Here is a 23,881-nt window from a genome sequence, read left to right on the forward strand (position 1 = left end):
AGCGACTTAGCAGCAGCAGCAGCAGCAGTCTTTGGAAGTGGAGCTTGCAGGCCCTACAGTGCTAAGAATGTGAAGGAAAGGCGATGTCAGTGGAGTGATGGGAAAGAAACCAGATTAAAATGGGTTGAAGAGTGAAGCAAAAGTGATGAAGTGGAATGGTATGTGCTGATAATTGTTTGAGAAGGTTAAACTATCTTCTGAGAACATAGATGGCCTGCTAGTCCATTTGAGGTAGAGTTTCAAGGGGAGATGTTCCCCTGGAGTAAGTTTTCATGGTGATTGGAATGATCCAACAGAAAGGGAGAGACTAATAATGAAAGCCAAAGTGGAGGACTGGAGTGAAGCCCTTGAAAAGGGCAGAGTGACAGGGGTCTTGTGCATATATAGTGGTTTTTGCTTTAACAGATGTAGCTTTTCAATTCCCTTAAGTGCAAAGAATTTGGGTGCAGGAAGATGCGCCCATATACAGTTTCTGTTGTTCTGTTTTTCTTTTTGTTTGTTTATTTTTGAAATATAGCTGACCTACAATGCTTGTTACACAATTACACAATATAGTGATTACACAGCATACTGTATATACAATTACACAATATATTGTTACACAATATAGTGATTCAATAATTCTATGTACTTAAAAGTGATCACCACAATGCCTAGTTATAATATGTCACCATAAAAAGATATCACAGTTATATTCCCCACACTGTACATTTCCTAGTCATGACTCATTTATTTTTCAACTGAAAATTTGTGCCTCTTCCCTGGTAGCTCAGCTGGTAATGAATCTGCCTGCAATGCAGGAGACCCTGGTTTGATTCCTGAGTTGGGAAGACCCCCTGGAGAAGGGATAGGCTACCCACTTCAGTATTCTTGGGCTTACCTCATGGGTCAGCTGGTAAAGAATCCACCTGCAATGCAGGAGACCTGGGTTTGATCCCTAGGTTGGGAAGATCCCTTGGAGAAGGGAACAGCTGCCCACTCCAGTATTCTGGACTGGAGAATTCCATGGACTGTATAGTCCATCAGGTCGCAAAGAGTTGGACACGACTGAGCAGGTTTCACTTTCACTTTCAACCTCCTTCACCTATTCCTCTCCTACCCTTCACCATCCTTCCCTTTGGCAACCATCTGTTTGCTCTCTGTGTCTATAACTCTATTTCTGTTTTGTTGTTTGTTCATCTGTTTTGTTTTTTAGATTCTACACATAGGTAAAATCATATACTATTTGTCTTTCCCTTTTCTGACTGATTTCACTTTAGCATAATACCCATCTACATTTTCGCAAATGGCAAGATTTCATTCTTTTTGTTATGGCTGAATAATATTTCAGTGTGTAAGTGAGAGGGTATATAGATGTTAATAGATTTGACATTCTTCTATTGATGCTCACTTAGGTTGCTTCCATGTCTTAGCAATTGTAAATAATGCGGCAATGAACTTAGGGGTGAATGTATTTTTTTGATTCGTGCCTTCCTTTTCTTTATTATAAATAGCCAGCTGTAGAATTTCTGGATCATTACGGTAGATCTATATTTAATTTCTTGAGGATTTTCATACTGTTTTCCATAGTAGCCACACCAATTTACATTCCCATGAACAGTGCACATGCACGCAAGCTAAGTTGCTTCAGTTTTGTCTGACTCTGTGTGATCCTGTGGACTGCAACCCACCAGGCTCTTCTGTCTATGGAATTCTCCAGGCAATACTGGAGTAGATTGCCATGCCCTCCTCCAGAGGCTCTTCCCAACCCAGTGATTGAACCCGAGTCTCTTACATTTTCTGTATTGTCAGGTGGGTGCTTTACCACTAACACCACCTGGGAAACCCCCAACGGTACACAATGGTTCCTTTTTCTTCACATTTGTTATTTGCGTTCTTTTTGATGACAAACATTCTGGCAGATGTGAGGTGATATCTCACTGTGGTTTTGATTTGCATCTCTTTAATGATTTAGCAATGTTGAGCATCTTTTCTTTGTGCCTGTTGGCCATCTGCATTTCCTCTTTGGAAAAATGTCTACTCAGTTCTTCTGTTCATTTTTTAATCCAATTGTTTGTTTTTCTAGTTGATTTGTATGTATTATATATATATATATTATATATGATTTATACATGATATTAGACCATTATTGATCATATAATTTGCAAATATCTTCTCCCATTCAATAGATTTTCTTTTTGTTTGGTTAATGGTTTCCTTTGCTGTGTAAAGCATTTAAGTTTAATTAGGCCACATTTGTTTACTTTTTGCTTTTATTTCCTTTGCTTTAGAAGAGCAAAAAAAAAAAATTACTAAGACTGATGTCAAAATTTCCCTTAATGTGCAAAAGACTTTTAGTTTTATTTTTTTATTTTTGACTTTGTTTCTCTTGCATGAGAAGACATATCCAAAAAAAAAAAAAGATTACTAAGACCAATGTCAAAAAATGTACTATGTTTTCTTCTAGAAATTTTATGGTTTCAGGTTCCACATTTAAGCCTTTACTCCATTTTGAATTTATTTTTTTATATGTTATGAGAGAGTAGTCCAGTTTGATTCTTTGCATGTAACTGTCCATCTTTCCCAACATCACTTATTGAAGAGGCTCTCTTTCCCCCCATTGGTTGTTCTTGCTTTGTCTGTAATGAACTAATTGCCCATATAAGTATGGGTTCATTTCTTGGATCTCTGTTTTGTTTCATTGATCTATTTGTCTATCTTGGTGCCAACACATACTATTTCAATTACTGTAGATTTGTGATATAGTTTAAAATCAAGGAGCATGATTTGTGCTTTCTTAAGATTGTTTTGGCTATTCAGTCTTTTGTGTTTCTGTGCAAATTTTAGAATTAGTCCTTCTAGTGCTGTGAAAAATGTCATTGATACTTTTATAAAAAGTGTATTGCATCTGTAGATTGCCTACGGTGGTAAGATCATCTTAATTGCATTAATGCTTCCAACCCATGAACATGGTATATTTTTCTGTTTTGTGGTCTTCAATTTCTTTCATCAGTGACTTATAGTTATCAAAGTATTTATTTTTACCTTCTTAGTTATATTTATTCTTTGATATTTTATTCTAATTGCAGTGATTTTAAATGGGATTGTTTTCTTAATTTCTTTCTGACAGCTAGTGTATAGAATTATAACATATTTCTCTATATTAATATTTTATCCTGCAATTTTACCAAATTCATTGGTGAATTCTACTAGTTTTTGATAGTGTCTTTAGGATTTTCTATGTGTAGTATCATGTCATTTGCAAACAATGACAGTTTTACTTTGAAAAGACAATCTCTTTAACAAGTGGTGCTGGGAAAACTGGTCAATCACTTGTAAAAGAATGAAACTAGAAAACTTTCTAACACTATATACAAAAATAAACTCAAAATGGATTAAAGACCTAAATGTAAGACCAGAAACTATGAAACTCCTAGAGGAAAACATAGGCAAAACACTCTCCAACATAAATCACAGCAGGATCCTCTATGACCCACCTCCCAGAGTAATGGAAATAAAAGCAAAAGTAAACACACGGGACCTAATTAAACTTAAAATATTTTGCACAACAAGGGAAACTATAAGCAAGGTGAAAAGACAGTCTTAGAGTGGGAGAAAATAATAGCAAATGAAGCAACTGATAAAGAATTAATCTCAAAAATATACAAGCAACTCTTGCAGCTCAATTCCAGAAAAATAAATGACCCAATAAAAAAAATGAGCCAAAGAACTAAACAGACATTCCTCTGAAGAAGACATACAGATGGCTAACAAACTCATGAAAAGATGCTCAACATCACTCATTATCAGAGAAATGCAAATCAAAACCACAATGAGGTACCATCTCACGCCGGTCAGAATGGCTGCTATCAAAAAGTCTACAAACAATAAATGCTGGAGAGGGTGCAGAGAAAAAGGAACCCTCTTACACTGTTGGTGGGAATGCAAACTAGTACAACCACTATGGAGAACAGTATGGAGATTCCTTAAAAAACTGGAAATAAAACTACCATACAACCCAGCAATCCCACTGCTGGGCATATACACAGAGGAAACCAGAATTGAAAGAGACATGTGTACCCCAATGTTCATTGCAGCACTGTTTATAATAGCCAGGACATGGAAGCAACCTAGATGTCCATCAGCAGACGAATGGATAAGAAAGCTGTGGTACATATACACAATGGAATATTACTCAGCCATTAAAAAGAATACATTTGAATCAGTTCTAATGAGGTGGATGAAACTGGAGCCTATTATACAGAGTGAAGTAAACCAGAAAGAAAAACACCAATACAGTATACTAATGCATATATATGGAATTTAGAAAGATGGTAATGATAATGATATAATGACCCTATATGCGAGGCAGCAAAAGAGACACAGATGTATAGAACAGTCTTTTGGATTCTGTGGGAGAGGGCGAGGGTGAGATGATCTGAGAGAATAACATTGAAACATGTGTATTATCATACGTGAAACAGATCACCAGTCCAGGTTCGATGCATGAGACAGGGGGCTCAGGGCTGTTGCAGTGGGATGACCCAGAGGGATGGGATGGGGAGGGATGTGGGAGGGGATTTCAGGATGGGGAATACATGTAAAACCATGGCTGATTCATGTCAATGTATGGCAAAAACCATTACAATATTATAAAGTAATTAGCCTCCAATTAAAATAAATAAATTAAAAAAAAATAAAAGCATACATGAAAATGAAAAAAAATACTTTTAATTTCCTATTTTATTGTTGTTGTTCAGTCACTAAGTCATATCTGATTCTTTGTGACCCCAAGGACTGCAGCATGCCAGAGTCCTCTCTCTTCGACTATCTCCCCAGGTTTGCTCAAATTCATGTCCATTGAGACAGTGATGCTATCTAACTATCTCATCCTATGCCATCCCCTCTCCTCCTGTCCTCAGTCTTTCTCAGCATTAGAGTCTTTTCCAATGAGTCAGCTATTCGCATCAGGTGGCCAAAGTATTGGAGCTTCAGCATCAGTCTTTTCAATGAATATTCAGAGTTGATTTGTTTTAGGATTGACTGGTTTGATTGCCTATTTGAATTCCTTTTATTTCCTTTTCTTGTCTGATTGCTTCAAATAAGACTTCCAATACTATGTTACATATAAGTGGTAAGAGTGGGGTGGAGAGTGTAAGTTGCAGTTGGACATATCTGCAACATGGGTTTGGTTACCAACTTTCATTTCTTTGTTGCATAGTATTTCATCTGTTAAACTGGGCTAACAATATGAACTTCACAGGGTTTATAAAAAGGTTTGATAAAATAGTTATAGAAGTTGATGAAATGAAAAACTCCTAACCTGCTACATGATTTACTATTATAATTCACAGGACAAATTGCAGAAGTTCCTTGCAACACACGCAAGTCAAAGAGCATAGTAAAATGGACAAACTAAGTTATAACACTAATAATTAACTTTCTATTTTATCTTTATAAAGTCTTTTTTTAACATATATTTTTCACAGGAAATCTTGCCTTCAACTCATCTTACCAAATAAACTGGAGAAAAGTGAATTGCTCAGTACAATTTGCTTATTTAGAGCTGGACCTTGAACCCAGTCCTCTGCTTTGAAAACCTGAGACTTTCAGGATTACCTTAAAATCTTTGATAATGCACTGGTAGGACACCTGTCCAAACAGCCCCAGTTCCAGAGAGGACCTTCTGTACCAGTGCATACCAGAAAAGAAGGTGAGCTTTCGTAAGGTTTGCCTTGAGGACCTAAGGGAAACATCTCATTCTAGTCATGCTCGGGTCGCTGCACATGTTAAAGCATGGCTATATGAGATGTTTTATCAGGTCTCATTTCTGCTCCTTGCAGGAAATGCTTTTCAGTGAACATACTAAGGTACTACTACTTGTTCTGTTATTTATGGAAACTGAGCAGCAACTTTACCCCGAGGCAATGTTGTCACTTGGATCATTTATGTCTTGTTTTTAGACTAAAAGTAAATTTGCAAGCAACTGAGAAAAATGAACAATTGCTTTCTCACAAAGTATTGCCATCTTATAAAGAGAGCTAAAACTGAAAGTGTATAGGCATGGCAGGAGAGAATTCTTGGTCTTTAGAACTTTATCTCCGCTTTTTTATCTGAAATAAATCCAAATTGTATGTAGCCTTCACTTTACCTGGGGCGGGGTTGGTGGGGTGGCGGAGGAGGAGACATAGGTCAAAAGGAAACCTTTTTTCCTACCAGTCTCAATGCTTGTTGAAATAATATATAGATGTTTCTACAAAACACAAAAAAGGTTTTTAAGATTTAGAAAATGACTATATTGACTCTACCGATCAATTTAGGGAGTGTTAATGTTAAGTCTTCCAAACCATGAATGTGGGCTATCTTTTAAGCACACTCTTTGTGTTTCTAAGAATTTATCCTTTTTCTATAAGTTATCTAATTCATTGATTTATAGTTTTTCATAGAAGTCCCTTGAAACTCTTTTTTATTTCTGTGAGATCTGTGGTGATTCTACTTTCATTCTTGGTTTCAGTAATTTTAGTTTTCTATCATTTTTTTTTCCTTTGTCAGGCTAGCTAAAACTTTATCAATTTTGTTGATGTTTTCAGAGAACAAACTTATAGTTTATGGAATGTTTCTCTTGCTTTCTATCCCCTATTCCATTTATTTCATCTCTAAAATCTCTGTTATTTCTTTTTTTTTTTCTGCTTGCTTTGTTCAGCAAGCTCTTCTTTTTCTAAAATCCTAAGGTGAAATGTAAGTTATTGATTTGAGATCTTATGTTTTATCATAGGCATTCACAGCTATAAATTTCCATCTGAACACTACTTTAGCTGCATTCAAAAGTTCTAGTATGTTTTATTTTCATCACCTAAAAATGTTTTCTCATTTCCATTGTGATTCGACCTTTGACTCATTGATTAGTTAGGACTATTTTGTTTAATTATGCACATTTGTGTATTTCCCAGATTTCCTTCTGTTACTGATTTCTAATCATATTTGCTTGTGAATAGAGAATGCACTTTGTGTGATTTAAGTCTTTGTGTATAGATTGAGACTTGTTTTATGACCTAATATCTATTAGGTATTGGAGCATATGTATATTTATGCTGGAGAAGTTTCCCTGTGTACTTGAGAAGGATGTATATTCTGCTACTGTTGGGTTCAGTTCAGTTCAGTTCAGTTCAGCCGCTCAGTCATGTCCGACTCTTTGCAACCCCATGGACTGCAGCACAACAGGCCTCCCTGTCCATCACTAACTCCTGGAGTTTACTCAAACTTATGTCCATTGAGTTGGTGATGCCATCCAACCATCTCATCCTCATCCCCTTCTCCTCCTGCTTTTAATCTTTCCCAGCATCAGAGTCTTTTCAGATGAGTCAATTCTTTGCATCAGGTGGCCAAAGTATTGGAGTTTCAGCTTCAGCATCAGTTCTTCCAAGGAACACCCAGGACTGATCTCCTTTACGATGGACTGGTTGGATCTCCTTGCAGTCCAAGGGACTCTCAAGAGTCTTCTCCAACACCAGAGTTCAAAAGCATCAATTCTTTGGTGCTCAGCTTTCTTTATAGTCCAACTCTCACATCCATACATGACTACTGGAAAAACCATAGCTTTGACTAGATGGACCTTTGTTGACAAAATAACGTCTCTGCTTTTTAATATGCTGTCTAGGTTGGTCATTACTTTTCTTCCAAGGAGTAAGCATTTTTTAATTTCATGGCTGCACTCACCATCTGCAGTGATTTTGGAGCTCCCCAAAATAAAGTCTCTCTCAGTTTCCCGTTTCCGCATCTATTTGCCATGAAGTGATGGGACTGGATGTCACGATCTTAGTTGGTGGGGTATTCTTATAGATGTTTGTCAGGCCTAGTTGGTTTATAGTGTTATTCTGTAGTATTGTCTAGTATTGTTCCTAGTATTGTTCCTCTATTTGTTTGTTAATTTTCTAACCATTTCTAACACACAAAAAGTACTCAATAAATGTTTCTGAATGAATGTGGGTGTACTGTGTGCTGACGTGTATTTTAGGCAAATCTTCCATTTCAACAAAACACAACGGATCCAAAACCGAATTAATTATTTATTTTCATCCATTGTTGGAAGTAGAATATTGATATCTCAAATTATTATCATTGAATTGTCAAATCTCCCTTTGAATCTGTCAGTTTTACTTCTCATATTTTCAGTCTGTTATTAGGTACTACAAGCCTTGATTCCTGTTCAGAGTTCTAAAAAGTTGATTTTGACAATTTTTGCCAGTTTCCTCAGTGCTTTCATGGAAGGAGAGTCTTCAGAGGTCTTTATTCCATCATTTTTTTGTTGGCATCAATGTGAGATAATAGGTTTTGCTGATGGATTTCTTGTTGTTTGGGAGATAAAGAGAGGAGGCAAAGATCTGGGATGTGAACAGTTATTGCTATGACATTACCATTTTTCTAATATGGGGAAGACTCTAGGAAGGTCAGGTTTTTAAGAGAGAGGGTCAGGAGTTCAATTTTGGGCATATTGCCATTGCCCACTAGCTGTCTAAGGAGAGACGCCAAATAGGCAATCTATTTACAAGTCTGGAGCTCAGGCTAGAAGTCCAGGCTGCAGGTGTAGGCAAAGAGCAGAGGACTCTGTCTCTCCAGGTTTACACTTATAATTCCACTTAAGATTCTTCAGGACTAGGAAAACTACATATTGTCCCTCAAATATGCCAAACATTGTTCTATTCTTTTGCTTTTGCGTGAATCCCTCTTCCTGCCAAACACTTTCTTCCTCATTCCTTAAAACTGGCCCTTCTTTAAAAAGCCAGACGGAGTTCTATCTTCACCACAAGCCCTTCTCACAAATGGAACCTTCAGCTACTTACTTCTCTTCTACATTACTCATTGTCAGAGCCCCTTCACTTAGCACACTTTTCACCATGAATGCCTCCTCTATAATTTATCACCTTGACCATATTTTAGTTATTTGTTGCATATCTGATATCTCATTAAGCTGTAAGATCCTTGAGGATAGGGACTCCTGGAACTTATGCATCTTTATATTTCCGGATCCCAGAACCATGTTTAACACACAGAAAGTACTCAATAAATATTTCTGAATGAATGTGGGTGTACCTCTATTTTAGGCAATCTTCCATTTCAGCAAAACACAATGGACCCAAAACTGAATTAATTATTTTCAACAAAACTGAGTGTGTGTCACTGCCATTTGTCTGTCACTAACACCTGAAACTCCTGTAACCTCTTTCACTAGTCTCTCTCCTATACTCGGTCTAGGCAATACTAAGCCTTTTCAATTCTCCATCATAAACCTGTCTTCAGTTCCCCACTGCCACTCCCTTCTTCTAGACCACCATCTCACCATCTCATTTGGGCTACTTTCAGAGGCTTCTTTTGCTCTTCTCCGATATCTCCACTCTGTAACCTAAATGATATATCTGATGTGGGAAATATATCCTGAACCCTACTGCATGATCCTCTTTAATGATTCCCATGATCTTCAAGTAAAATCCAAACTTCTTAATATGGCATGAAAGAAAATTTTCCTACTGAGCTATCTGCATTTGCTAAGGGCATTGTGCCTTCTGCTCCCAGGCTTTTGCATATGCTGCAAAAACAAAGCAAACAAACAGAAAGGAAACAATTGACTTCTCTTTGCCTAGGCAAGATCTACTCTTGTTCTGTGTCTCATCTGAGATGGCAGTTCCTCCTGGAAAATTTTCCCTGATTACTCAAAACGAGGTTAGGAACGTTGTCTATGTGTTTCCACAGCACCTCCTGCTTAAATTTGGGTAGCACTTATCAGACTTACTTTGGAATTACTTGGATTGTGTTTTTCTTGTATTGTGGTGGTGAGTGTATATGTAACTACATAATACTAAGCAGGTGATCAGTAAACATTGATTGTTTCATGTAAAAACAATCATAGAATTGAATTAATCTGCAATACTGAGTGTTAACTATAGCTTTCATTAGCAGCCTTAACTCTCAGTCCTCCTACATAGAGCTTTTCTTCCGCTGAGAACTAAGACCAATAAAACATATGAAAATCCATGTACGTGCACATTGAGACATGAGAAGAACATTGGTACATCTTATCAAGGCAACAGTCTCATTTTACAGATGTCAAAACTAAAGCCTTAAAAGTGTCAGTGACTTATCCAGGGCCAAAGTGAGGATGTTTAGCAGAACACAAATGGAAATATCAATCTCCTGACCCCTCTTGTCACTGTCTGCCCACGCAGTTGTGTGAGTCTCTTCTGGAAGGTCATAGGAATGCTAGTTATCAGAGCTGCCTAACAAAGTCTGCCTACTGACTCACTGTTGAGTCACAAGACCTTGATGATTTGGGGGAACTGGAAAGCTGAATGTGTCTTTTCTTGTAGGTATTAGTTTCTCTTCTGGTGAGACCATGCTGGCACCTCGGCTAAGGCATCCTACTGAGCTGAGCATTGGGGAAGCACAGAGCTTGAAGTGCTCACCATCATCCCTGCCGATGGGGCTATGTTTGTATCAACCTCAGAGTTTTCCCAAAGCTTTGCACTTCCTTCTATTACATAACAGAGCAGATAGCCCATACATGCAGGAGCTATCGGTGGCTCAGTTGTGTCTGATTTTTTGTGACCCTTTGGACTATAGCCCACCAGGCTCCCCTTGTCCATGAGATTTTTCAGGCAAAATCTGAAGTTGGTTGCCATTTCTTCCTCTGGGGATCTTCCCGATCCAGGAATTGAACCCATATCTCCTGCATTTCAGGCAGATTTTTAACCTGCTAGGCCATCAGGGAAGCACCAGATATACCATATTTTATACTAAAATTGTATGATTTAAAAGAGATTATTGAAAAGGGAAGCCTATTTTCAGGTATTCTATCTAACCTAAAAGACTGTTGTTCAAAGAAATCTGTAAATAAAACAGTAAAAACAATGCTTGGACCAGAAGTCTTTTTATCCTTTTTTCCAACTCTTGAGATTTTACGAGTGCATTGTTAGTGTCCCTGGAGGAGGGCATGGCAACCCACTCCAGTATTCTTGCCTGGAGAATCCCCATGGACAGAGGAGCCTGGCAGGATACGGTCCATGGGGGGTCGCAAAGAGTCAGACATGACTGAGCGACTAACACACACACGTTGTTAGTGTAAATTATCACATTTCAATTTCTCTGCTTTTAGTGAGCCTGGATTCTTACTGGGATCAGGATAAGTTGAGCATTTCCTGTCTGCCAGGTACTTCATGTACATTAATATAACCCTCTTGATATTACCATGAGGTGTTAGCCTCCTTTTATTGATGAAGCTGCTAAGGTTCAGAGAGATTATATGGCTTTGCTAAGATGAAGCTAGTAGTTCTTGGACCACACTGAGTTTCAAGGATCTAGGTCATTGTTGACCTTGAAGTCAATTTCCAGTGGAGTGGTGGGGAATGAGAGCCTTGAAGCAGGGTGGAGAGAGAATGGGAGTTTAGGGTATAAAGACTGAAAATGTAGACCATTGTCAAAAACTCAAAAGGTCTCTCTTCTTTCTCACTCTCCTTCCCCTCTCCCTCTCTTCTCCCTCTCCCTGTCCTGATCCCCTTCTTCCTCCCAGCCCTGCCTACATTAGTGTGTATTTCTTCCCCTCTCCCTCTCTTCTCCCTCTCCCTGTCCTGATCCCCTTCTTCCTCCCACCCCTGCCTACATTAGTGTGTATTTGCATTATGCATGCCTGCATAAATTCATCCTCCTGGTCATAGTCCCATGGGATGATTGCTATGATCTTGAGGGAATTTCAGACCTGCCCTGCACTGTTCCAATGGATCAGTCCTTGGGCTAAATCCTGCAGTGGCCTTGGTACTAGAGAGGCAGAGTATATGACCTTCAAGCTGCCATGACCTTTTTGTGCTTGTCACACTGCTGAAGGCATCACAGGGCCTCTCAACAGACTGCTAATCATGACATTCCTTTCCAGAGGCCCTCTGAGCACAGTTGTTTTATTATGAGATATTTTCTGGAAAATGGCATGTATAGATGTGATATGTGTAAATTATATATTGCTTATTACAAGATATCTCATGGGCTTTGATTTCTTTTAAGGCACATTTTGCTACTCACATGTTCCCAGGGTTACCAGAACTCTGGTGTCAGACTGTTTAGGTTCAAAATCCAGCTCTAACATTTATTAGCTGTGTTGCTGCTGCTGTTGCTGCTGCTGCTAAGTCACTTCAGTCGTGTCCGACTCTGTGTGACCCCATAGACGGCAGCCCACCAGGCTCCCCCGTCCCTGGGATTCTCCAGGCAAGAACACTGGAGTGGGTTGCCATTTCCTTCTCCAATGCATGAAAGTGAAAAGTGAAAGTGAAGTCGCTCAGTCGTGTCCAACCCCTAGCGACCCCATGGACTGCAGCCTACCAGGCTCCTCTGTCCATGGGATTTTCCAGGCAAGAGTACTGGAGTGGGTTGCCATTGCCTTCTCCATATTAGTTGTGTTATCTTGAGAAAATTACATAATTCCCTTAAATTTTTGTTGCCTCACCCAGAAGGGCTAAAAGTACTCAATAGATGATCATAGTAAGTGAAGTAAGTCAGACAGAGAAAGACAAATACCATATGATATCTGTCATATGTGAAATCTAAAATATGACACAAATGAACTTGTCTAAGAAACAGACTCACAGACATAAAGAACAGACTTGTGGGTTCCAAGGAGGGGTGGAGGTGGGATGGATTGGAAATTTGGAATTAGTGGATGCAAACTATTATGTACAGAATGGATACACAGCAAAGTCCCACTGCATAGCACAGGTAACTATATTCAATATCCAGTGATGAAACATAATGGAAAAGAATACAAAAATGAGTATATATATGTGTGTGTGTGTGACTTAATCACTTTGCTCTACCACAGAAATAAACACAACATTGTAAATCAACTCTGCTTGAGTGAAATAATTTTTTTAATAATATAGATCTCCAGATTCTTTAACAAATGTTCTGGGATCAGATGACTGATTAACAGAGGAAATATTTAGGGTTATGAAGTTCAGGATACTTTTGCAGCAGCAGCCTGGGGTGGGAAGGGGCAGCCCGAGCTCCACAAGCAGGAACATACGCAGAAGCAGTGCTTGAGGGCCACTTCGTGACATGTGATCTCCGCATCCTCGCCCATGTTTTTCGCATCCCTGATGGTTCTGATCTAGTACCCTGCTTGAACTCCAAGATCTCTGGGTCCTCATTCTGGTTGACAGAGAGCCTCTGACCTCACCTCTTTTGAGCTTGGGCACATCTACCCTTTAAAGACCAATGTATCCATGAAAAATCATATAGGATCAACAAAGAATTGCTATACATTAGGGTTCATTTAAATATCTGTCTTGATGAACTTGGGCAAGGATGGCAATGACTTTCACTTCATGAGCTCACTCCAAACCATGGGTGCACTTACCAGTGCCTAGAGCTCTGTGATGACAGTCGTCTGGGCGGCACGTCACCTTACAGGGAAGAGTAAAGAAGAAACGAATGCAGGCTGCAACTCATTAGAAATGCTTACTACGCTCATATCTGCTTACTTTGGACTAGCTCTGAAAGACTTGGTGTTCAGTCGCTCAGTCATGTCTGACTCTTTGTGACCCCCATGAACTGCAGCACCGCAGGCTTCCCTATCCTTCAGTATCTTCTGGAGTTTGCTCAAACTCGTATCCATTGAGTCAGTGATGCCATCTGACTATCTCATCCTCTGTCAGCACCTGCTTTTCCTGCCCTCAGTGTTTCCTAGCATAAGGTTCTTTTCCAATGAGTTGGCTCTTCACATCAGGTGGCCAAGGTATCACAGCTTCAGCTTCCGCATCAGTTCTTCCAATGAAGACTCAGGGTTGATCTCTTTCAGGTTTGACTGCTTTGATCTCCTTGCTGTCCAAGGGACTGTCAAGGGTCTTCTCCAGCACCACAGTTTGAAAGCATCAGTTCTTCAGCACTCAGCCTTATTTATGGTCCAACTCTCACATCCATGCAAGCTTTGACTATACAGACCTTTGTTGGTAAATTGGTATCTCTGCTTTTTAATACACTGACTATGTTTGTCATAGCTTTTCTTGTAAGGAGCAAGTGTCTTTTAATTTCATGGCTGTAGTCACTGTCTGCAGTGATTTTGGAGCCCAAGAAAATAAAATCTGCCACTGTTTCCATTGTTTCTCTATTTGCAATGAAGAGATTGGGCCAGATGCCATGATCTTAGCATTTTTGGAACTTATTTTGTAGACGGGCCCTTGAAGATTTAAATTTTCTCTGATTCCAAAGTGATAAACTTTATACTCTCTACCACATTTAGGGAATGTAAGAAGTTTCAAAGAGAAGAAGAAGGGTGTTATAATTTGCTGAAGGCTTACTGTGTCCTACACACTTTCATGGACATGACCTTTTTTTAAGTATTAAAAAAAATGTGTGTTGGGGGAAATGATTTGCCCTGACTCTAAAGCAGAGCCTGCTGGCAAGGATCAAATGTCCCAGCTGTTGGAAGAAAAGGAGCTAAGCGTCAGGGAGCCTGCAGGCCCTGATATTTTTAGTGTCACATCCTCAGAGTTAAGTGTCAGAGAAACAGAAAGGCAACACCAAATAACGAGAGAGGAAGAAATGGGAAACCCAATAACATATTTTTTAAAGTTAATAACCTTAATATTTCCTTCTGTTGCACAGTGCCTTGAGATCTATAGCACTGCCTTGTATAGAAAATGAAGCCCCATCACCCAGTTCCTTGCTCTGGTGGGTAACCCTGAAATATCCATAGGTGGACACAGCATCATGTGTGAGAACACATCTAAATAAAAGATAACATCTAGGACTCTTGGGACTCAGATTCAGTTTAGGTTCTACAACTTTCTGATTGAAAAATAGCAGGTAAATCCTAAACCCTCTAACTCCTTTTTCTTTTCTCAAAAAATGAGAAACTGTAGCTCTATTATATACTTTAAAGATTGCAATCATTCTCTACTAAAAGTTCTGGGAGCTTCCTCAAACACTCTTTATACCTAGAACATGAAACTTTGCTATTCTGACCAGTTTACTCAGCACTTGTACCACCGCCCCAAACACACATGCACACATGTGTTTACACACACATGCGTGCACACACACATACAATCATGCACACACACACACATGTATTTCCAGCAGCCCACTGGAAAGAGCTCATGTGAATCTAGGAATGAATGTAGTCAGGGACCATACAGTGTTCCCAGGTACTGCTGCTTCCTGTGTCCTTATGAACTAATGAATATGGTTAATCATCTCTCTACTTCAAGTCCAGAAGGAAAACTAACACATAAGACTCTGGAGAGTCCCTTAGGCTGCAAGGAGATCCAACCAGTCCATTGTAAAGGAGATCAGACCTGGGATTTCTTTGGAAGGAATGATGCTAAAGCTGAAACTCCAGTACTTTGGCCACCTCATGCAAAGAGTTGACTCATTGGAAAAGACTCTGATGCTGGGAGGGATTGGGGGCAGGAGGAGAAGGGGACGACAGAGGATGAGATGGCTGGATGGCATCACTGACTCGATGGATGTGAGTCTGAGTGAACTCCGGGAGTTGGTGATGGACAGGGAGGCCTGGCGTGCTGCAATTCATGGGGTTGCAGAGTCGGACATGACTGAGCGACTGAACTGAACTGAACTGAATATTAATAATATCATTTCAAGATCCAGGATTAAATCCTCCAGATTTAATAACTGAAGCACAGAGCAAGAGAATTTGGAAGTCCCTGACTTGGCGCATTTTCTTAGACAAATATCTTAATCTTCCCAGGAAACAATTTAAAATTTCTTAATCTAGAAAAAAAGGATTTAGGCCAGAAAAACTCTAGCATCCCTTTTAGTGCTAACATTTGTATTCAATGATCTTCATTCATTTGTTCATCTAATATTTACTGAGTGCCTACCGTATGCCTGGGCTTCCTTCATAGCTCAGTCAGTAAAGAATCTGCCTGCAATGCAGGAGACCTGGGTTCTATTCCTGGATCAGGAAGATCCCCTGGAGAAGGAAATGGCAACCCACTCCAGTATTCTTGCCTGGGAAATCCCATGGACAGAGGAGCCTGGCAGGTTACAGTCCATGGGGTTGCAAGAGTCAAACATGACTTCGAGACTAAACCACACCACCTTATGCCTGTTCTAGGTACCCAAGGTACATCAAAAAACAGAACAGGGTAAGAATCCCTGCCACTGTAGAGCTTATGTTCTGGTGAGAAGAGAGAGAAAACAAGCAATAAATATAATACCCAATGAACTATGCTATATAGAAAGGGTGGTAAATGTTGAAGGGAGGGGGGATCCAAACAAGAGAAGAGATTAGGAGTGCAGAAGAAGAGTGGCAGGATGCAATTTCAAAGGCCTCATTTTAAAAGGTGATATTTCAGCAAATACTTGCAAAAGTAGGACGTTCAGCCATATGGATATCTGAGAGAAGAGCATTCTAGGGAGAGGTTTCAGCCCATATAAAGCCCTAAGGCAGGAACATGCCTGTGTGTTCAAAGAACAGCAAGGACATATGGGAATTTGAGCTTTTATCTGAGTGAGATAGAGTCATTGGAGAGTTTTGAACAGAGGGTGACATGATATGACTTACACTTTAAAGGGATCGTTCTGACTGCTTTGTGAAGTGTAGATGGTTGGGAAAGGCAGGAATGGGAGCATGGAGACCCACAGGAGGCAGCTGAAGTATCCCAGTGAGAGATGGCTCAGGCAAGAGTAGTAACAGGAGATGGTAAGAAGTGGTTGGAGTCATGATATATTTTGAAAGTAACGACAACAGTCCTAGTGAATTAAATGTGGGTCTGAGAGAAGAGCAGAATCAAGAATGGTTTCAAGATTTCTAAATTGAGCAAACTTAAGTATGGAGTTGTCAATACCTGAGACGGGGAGGGAGACTGGAAGTTGTGTAAGTTTGACTGAGCATCAGGGGTAGAGTGGAGCTCATAGGTTTAGCTTCAGATGTGCTAAATGGATGTATCTATTAACACTCAAGTGGGGGAGTCAAAGGCAATAGTATTTGAATCTGGAGTTCAGGAAAGAGGTATAATTTGGAGATAAAATGTTTCTAAGTCTTGAGCTAAGAGCCCCATAGATGTTGTATCCCAAGGGCTCAGTGTATTTCCTCCCGAGGGTTTTATGTCTGAAGTGTTTACAGTTGTCGTTGATGCCATTGTCACTATCATGACTAAACTTCTGCTAGATTAAAAGTACTTTGTAAAGTTTTCTGGGCATCTGGGTGTTCCTGTGTCCTTGGTCTGCCCAGATGCGCACAGGATACCTTCACATTACTCTGAAGTATGGTTCCATTAGAATGGATTATGGCATACAGCCCAATGCTATCATGTTCTGACATTAGAAGACAAAAAAAAGTCATAGTAGGCATTAAAGCAGTTCCTTGGGGTTGCAGAAATGTCACTTCATCTTTTGTAGTTATCAGTTCTGTTTTTATCACCCAATTTACCTGATCCCCAAAAGGCAATCTCAGTCAACTTAAAGTAGATTCAGCCATTTTGAGTTTATAGTCGGTAAATTATGAATTTTTCTTATCTTTTCTTCTACCAGGTTGGTTTGTAAGTTCTAGAGTGCATATTCAGGTTAGGATGGAGATAAGTGTCTGGCGAATCTGTAAACGTGCAGAGATGTACCCCATCCTGAGTGTCAGAATTGGACGCAAGGTCTCCCGCTCTGTGCACAGGGCTCTGCTCAGCTGACAGTGGAAAGCTTTAGAAACACCTGTTAACTCTGCCAGTTAAAGTTAAAAAGAAAATTCTAAGAAGAACTTTCCTTTCATATAAAGTTTTAAAATATTCTCTGTCAGACCTAAAATTACTTATTAAATGACCAAACAAACACACCATGTCTTGAGCACAAATCTCTAACGAAAGGCGGGAATATAGCCTGTAAGAGATGCCACACAGGGTGGGGAGCCCCAGTGTGTCCTGGCGCCACGCAGCCCAGTCCGTGAGCCTCTGAAGTGTGTGTCTTCCTGTGGACTCCTGCAGTTCACTCTTGGTGCAACATTTTTTCTGCTCTTAATGTGCAAAGACAATTGTTTTCTTAAACCTATTATTTATACCAAGTTTATGGAAGCTTAATAGCTAGAAAGTAGCTTCTTTTATTTTCTCTCGTATTTTTGGTATGACTACTATTCCTGGTACAGTAGAAATCATGGTGTAGTTCAAAGGAATGAGAAGAGGAAGGGTAGCACAGAGAGGGATAAACCTGAGGGATTTTGGAGACAAAATCATGAATATTCCCAATGTTATTCAGCCAGAGAATCTCTGGGGATCTGTGTTGTGAGTCCAGCTCTGCTGCTGCTGCTGCTAAGTCGCGTCAGTCGTGTCCGACTCTGTGCGACCCCATAGACGGCAGCCCAACAGACTCCTCTGTCCCTGGGATTCTCCAGGCAAGAATACTGGAGTGGGTTGCCATTTCCTTCTCCAATGCATGAAAGTGAAACGTGAAAGTGAAGTCGCTCAGTCGTCAATTCCAGGCTCTAAGTTCAACTGCACATTAAGACCTGGGCTTTGCAAGCATGAGAAACAAGATGTAAAATTCATCAGAGAGTGCGCCCAACCCTAAAGCATCAGCCTAGCTCCCTTCACCAGCCTCAAGGAACCCAAGCAGCACATCCGCTTCAAATTTTGTATTTTCTCGGTCTGTAAGACAGACGTGTATATCTCAAACACATATACATATATTGTGGAGAGTGGGAGGTGAAGGGAAGGAGGTAGTGATCAGAGATGTTGCAAGAGCACCACATTAAGAATCAAAGGATCTAAGATCAAGCTCTGCCAAACCCTGTGTGATTCTGCGCTGTTCATTTAGCTCCTATGTTCCTCAGCACCCTTTTCTGGAAGGTGAAGAGGAATGGTAGCTTCATTTATCTATTTAGGTGCTCAAGCATAATTTCAAAATGAAAAAGAATGGTATCATCAAGAAAATCCACACACAATAATGCTGGAGAGGATGTGGAGAAAAGGCAACCCTATTGCACCGTTGGTGGGTATATAAATTGGTACAGCCACTATGGAAAACAGTATGGAGACTCCTTAACAAGCTAGGAATAAAACTACCATATAACCCAGCAAGGGCTTCCCAGGTGGTGTGATTGGTAAAGACCCCATTTGCCAATGCAGGTGACTATCCCTGGCTCAGGACAATCCCCTGGAGAAGGGAATGGCTATCCACTCCAGTATTCTTGCCTGTAAAGTCCCATGGACAGAGGAGTCTAGAGGGCTACAGTCCATAGGGTCGCAAAGAGTCACACACTACTGAAGCGACTTAGCACACACGCATGCACATGACCCAGCAATCCCACTACTGGACATATACCCCCAGAAAACCACAATTCAAAAAGACACCTGTTCCCTAACGTTCATTGCAGCATTATTTAGAATAGCCGGGACACAGACGCAACCTAGATATCCATCAACAGATGAACAGATAAAGAAGTTTTGGTACATATACACAACGGATATTACTTAGTCATAAAAAAGGAATGAATTTAAGTCAGTTGTAATGAGGTGAATGAACCTAGAACCTGGTACACAGAGTGAAGTAAGTCAGAAAGAGAAAAACAAATATCGTATATGAATGCAGATATATGGAATCTAGAAAAATAGTACTGATGAAACTATTTACAGAGAAGAAGTGGAAATATAGACATAGAGGGTGGACTCGTGGACACAGTGGATGAAGGACAGGGTAGGACAGATTGAGAAAGTAGCAGTGACATATATACCCTATTGTGCAAAATAATTAACTAGAGGGAAGCTGCTGTATAACACAGGAAGTCCGGCACAGCACTCTGTGATGACCTAGAGTGGAGTCGGGGGAGGTGGGGCTCTAGAGAGAAGCAGTACGTGTATGTATGTGTGTGTGTATATATATATATATATATATATATATATATAGTTATGACCTATCCACATTGATTACAGCAGAGATCACCACAACATTATAAAGCAATTACCCTCCAACAACAACAAAGTAATCTTGATTAAAAAAACAGCAAACAAAAGTGAACGGAGCATCCTCATTGCGCTAGGTGCCAGACCAGTGCTGCGACTACCGCTGCCTCTTACAGCATTGTCTCTGACAGCCACAGTAGCTACCATGAACGAGGCTCCTGCTGGATGCCAGTCACTGTACTGAGTGCTTTGTAGACACAATTTCATTTAATCCTCAGAAGAGCATGGTGAAGGGCCAATTTCATTTCTATTTTGCGGTTCCGAAAGACAAAGCTTATGAGATTAAGGAAGGAGTTTGTTTGATTTTTCCAACTTTGTTGGCACTTTTTCCAGTAAGTGCCAGAGTCAGGTTTGAACTCAAGCTTTTCTGTTGCCAAAGCAGATGCAAAAGAGTTACTATGCTCCCGTATGTTAGTCTATTTCATCTGATTTAAACAGGCTATGATTCTATGTAGGGATGAATGTTTTCCATGCTCATCTAAACACACAGAAGTAGTTCATGAATTTGTTCCACATGGTAATGTCATAAGCGAGAGACACACCTAGCACATTGGACACTCGGTGTGACCCGTAAGAAAAGATGATTCTATGAGTTCTTCATGCAACATCTCACTCTCTTGGGTACTCCTGACCCCATTTCTGGGCCGTGTTCCTCTAGAGGGATGACTATCCGATCTGGCCTATGCTCTGACTCTACAGTGACCTGGAGAGAAGGGAGCGCCCTCCCTTTCCACTCCCCTACTGGAGTGGAGTCTCTTTCCCCGAACTCAGCACAGGCAAACAGGAATAAGGCCAAGGAATGCCAATCTAGCTGCACCCTAAAGTGTTAAAAAGCAGTTTCAAGTGTATGGTAGAAACTGGGGGAACAGCATTGACTGTTCTGACTGAATGGTGCTTCCCCAAATCTCCTATTTGGTGAATAAATTCTTTTTGCTTAAAAGATGCCTCAGACAAATAGAGGGTATCATTTTGCGACATAATGATTCAGAAAACACTCAAGAAAGGACTTGCGAGAAACTCCTCTTGAGTGACTCAATCACCAAGAATTGCTGGGGATGAACCATGATCAAATTAAATGGCAGACCTGAATGTATCCACTCTCTCTATAAACTACATTTATTACCTTACAAAAGTGACATTTTCCTTGATGGGTGAAGCAGTAACCTTCTAAAGAAATAATTGTCCGTAACATTGTTAGTCACTGGCATGCGAAGTCATTCTCAGGCATTAAACTCAAATGATGTCTTTGATGATGATTATCATCATAAAAAGATGGACTGGGCTTTTTTAGTAGGGAGGGGTTTGTGGGGAGAGGAGGAAAAAAGGCATTTCCCATGATGCTCCTGTTACAAGAACTGAGATTGGAGTCAGATCATAAAGATTACAATGTATGGAGACTTCTGTTTCATCCTGTTGAAATGGGCACCAAAGAATGTTCCTCTTTCCCCGGGGAAGTCATGATACTGAGCCTACCTTTACTATGGGGACTTGGCATGGGAAAAACATTAACAACAAATACAGATCAAGCTGCACAATGTGCTTCTCTATTACTCTGTCATCTCACTGTAGAAACACAAACAAGGGTAAGCAAGTAAACAATGCTATTAACATTTGTGTAGCAGTTGAACTTTACAGAGTCTTTTCACATGAATTGACCCACTAGGGCTCCTGGTAGCCTTGTGAGTTAGCAATTATCATTCACATTTTATAAATTAAAAAACTGAAGCTCAGAGAAGGCCATTGAATCCAGTATTTGGTAAAATGACAGGCTTATGAAACATTGGGTCTAGATGGCACCTTATAAATAATCTATTTGAAACTCTAGTTCAAATCATTTTATTTTTTTCATATTATTTATTTTTTAAAATATAAATATATTTATTTTAATTGGAGGTTAATTACTTTACAATATTGTATTGGTTTTGCCATGCATCAACATGAATCCGCCACGGGTGCACACGTGTTCCCCATCCTGAACACCCCTTCCACCTTCCTCCCTGTACCATCCCTCTGGGTCATCCAAGTGCACCAGCCCCAAGCATCCTGTATCCTGCATCGAATCTGGACTGGTGATTCGTTTCATATACGATATTATACATGTTTCAATGCCATTCTCCCAAATCATCCCACCCTCGCCCTCTCCCACAGAGTCCAAAAGACTGTTCTATACCTCTGTGTCTCTTTTGCTGTCTCGCATACAGGGTGATCGTTACCATCTTTCTAAATTCCATATATATGCGTTAGTATACTGTATTGGTATTTTTCTTTCTGGCTTACTTCACTCTGTATAATAGGCTCCAGTTTCATCCACCTCATTAGAACTGATTCAAATGTATTCTTTTTAATGGCTGAGTAATACTCCATTGTGTATATGTACCACAGCTTTCTTATCCATTCATCTGCTGATGGACATCTAGGTTGCTTCCATGTCCTGGCTATTATAAACAGTGCTGTGATGAACATTGGGGTACACGTGTCTCTTTCAATTCTGGTTTCCTCGGTGTGTATGCCCAGTAATGGGATTGCTGGGTCATAAGGCAGTTCTATTTCCAGGTTTTTTTTTTTGTTTTTTTTGCTCTTTTTCTTTTTTATTTTTTTAAATTTTATTTTATTTTCAAACTTTACAACATTGTATTAGTTTTGCCAAACAGAATCTCCACACTGTTCTCCATAGTGGCTGTACTAGTTTGCGTTCCCACCAACAGTGTAAGAGGGTTCCCTTTTCTCTACACCCTCTCCAGCATTTATTGCTTGTAGACTTTTGGATCACAGCCATTCTGACGGGCGTGAAATGGTACCTCATGGTAGTTTTGATTTGCATTTCTCTGATAATGAGTGATGTTGAGCATCTTTTCATGTGTTTGTTAGCCATCTGTATGTCTTCTTTGGAGAAATGTCTGTTTAGTTCTTTGGCCCATTTTTTGATTGGGTCATTTACTTTTCTGGAATTGAGCTGTAGGAGTTGCTTGTATATTTTTGAGATTAGTTGTTTGTCAGTTGCTTCGTTTACTATTATTTTCTCACATTCTGAAGGCTGTCTTTTCACCTTGCTTATAGTTTCCTTTGTTGTACAGAAGCTTTTAAGTTTAATTAGGTCCCATGTGTTTATTTCTGCTTTTATTTCCAATATTCTGGGAGGTGGGTCATAGAGGATCCTGCTGTGATTTATGTTGGAAAGTGTTTTGCCTAGGTTCTCCTCTAGGAGTTTTATAGTTTCTGGTGTTAAATTTAGATCTTTAATCCATTTTGAGTTTATTTTTGTGTATGGTGTTAGAAAGTGTTCTAGTTTCATTCTTTTACAAGTGGTTGACCAGTTTTCCCAGCACCACTTGTTAAAGAGATTGTCTTTTCTCCATTGTATATTCTTGCCTCCTTTGTCAAAGATAAGGTGTATATAGGTGCATGAATTTATTTCTGGGCTTTCTATTTTGTTCCATTGATCTATATTTCTGCCAAGTCATTTTAATTTAACTTGATTTCATTGGAATTCTAACCACCTGGGCCTCCCAGGCAGCACTAGTGATAAAGAATCCGCCTGCCAATGCTGGAGACACAAGAGAGGCCAGTTCGATCCCTGGGTCAGGAAGATCTCCTGGAGGTGGAAATGACAACCCACTCCAGTATTTTTGCCTGGAGAATTGCGTGGACAAAGGAGCCTGGAGAGCTACAGTCCATGGGGTCACAAAGAGTCAGACATGACTTGAGTGTGTGCATGCACACATATACCCCCAGTCACACCCTAGACATAAAAGTAGAATTTATGTCTGGTTTCTGTGCTTGAAGAGCCTACCTTCTGGCAGGGGAGATAGCCTAGTAAACAAATAATTCTCCCCCTGTGAAGTAAGTGACACCCAGAAGAGGCGTGTGTGATGCATCGGGCAGGAGTCATCATTCTCCCTGGAAGGAAGAAGAATAGGGAAGCGGTAGGGGCATGAGGAGAAGGATTCCTTCTGGAGGAC

General features: G+C 40.0%; 1 long non-coding RNA gene across 2 annotated transcripts in view; it reads left to right on the forward strand.

The window, feature by feature from the left end:
* LOC129655908 (uncharacterized) overlaps window positions 1–23,881 on the forward strand; it is an 84,544-nt gene that overhangs the window by 26,302 nt on the left and 34,361 nt on the right. The window contains exons 3-4 of one of the 2 annotated variants that reach the window (XR_008716133.1): window positions 5,469–5,692; window positions 10,341–10,759. The exons of the other annotated variant lie outside the window; for it this stretch is intronic. This is a non-coding gene — a long non-coding RNA (uncharacterized LOC129655908). Of the gene's footprint in view, window positions 1–5,468; window positions 5,693–10,340; window positions 10,760–23,881 lie in introns of those variants that run through there. 2 annotated transcript variants of the gene reach the window in all.

This window comes from Bubalus kerabau, chromosome 6 (assembly GCF_029407905.1).
Source record: "Bubalus kerabau isolate K-KA32 ecotype Philippines breed swamp buffalo chromosome 6, PCC_UOA_SB_1v2, whole genome shotgun sequence".
Taxonomy (NCBI): Eukaryota; Metazoa; Chordata; class Mammalia; order Artiodactyla; family Bovidae; genus Bubalus; species Bubalus kerabau.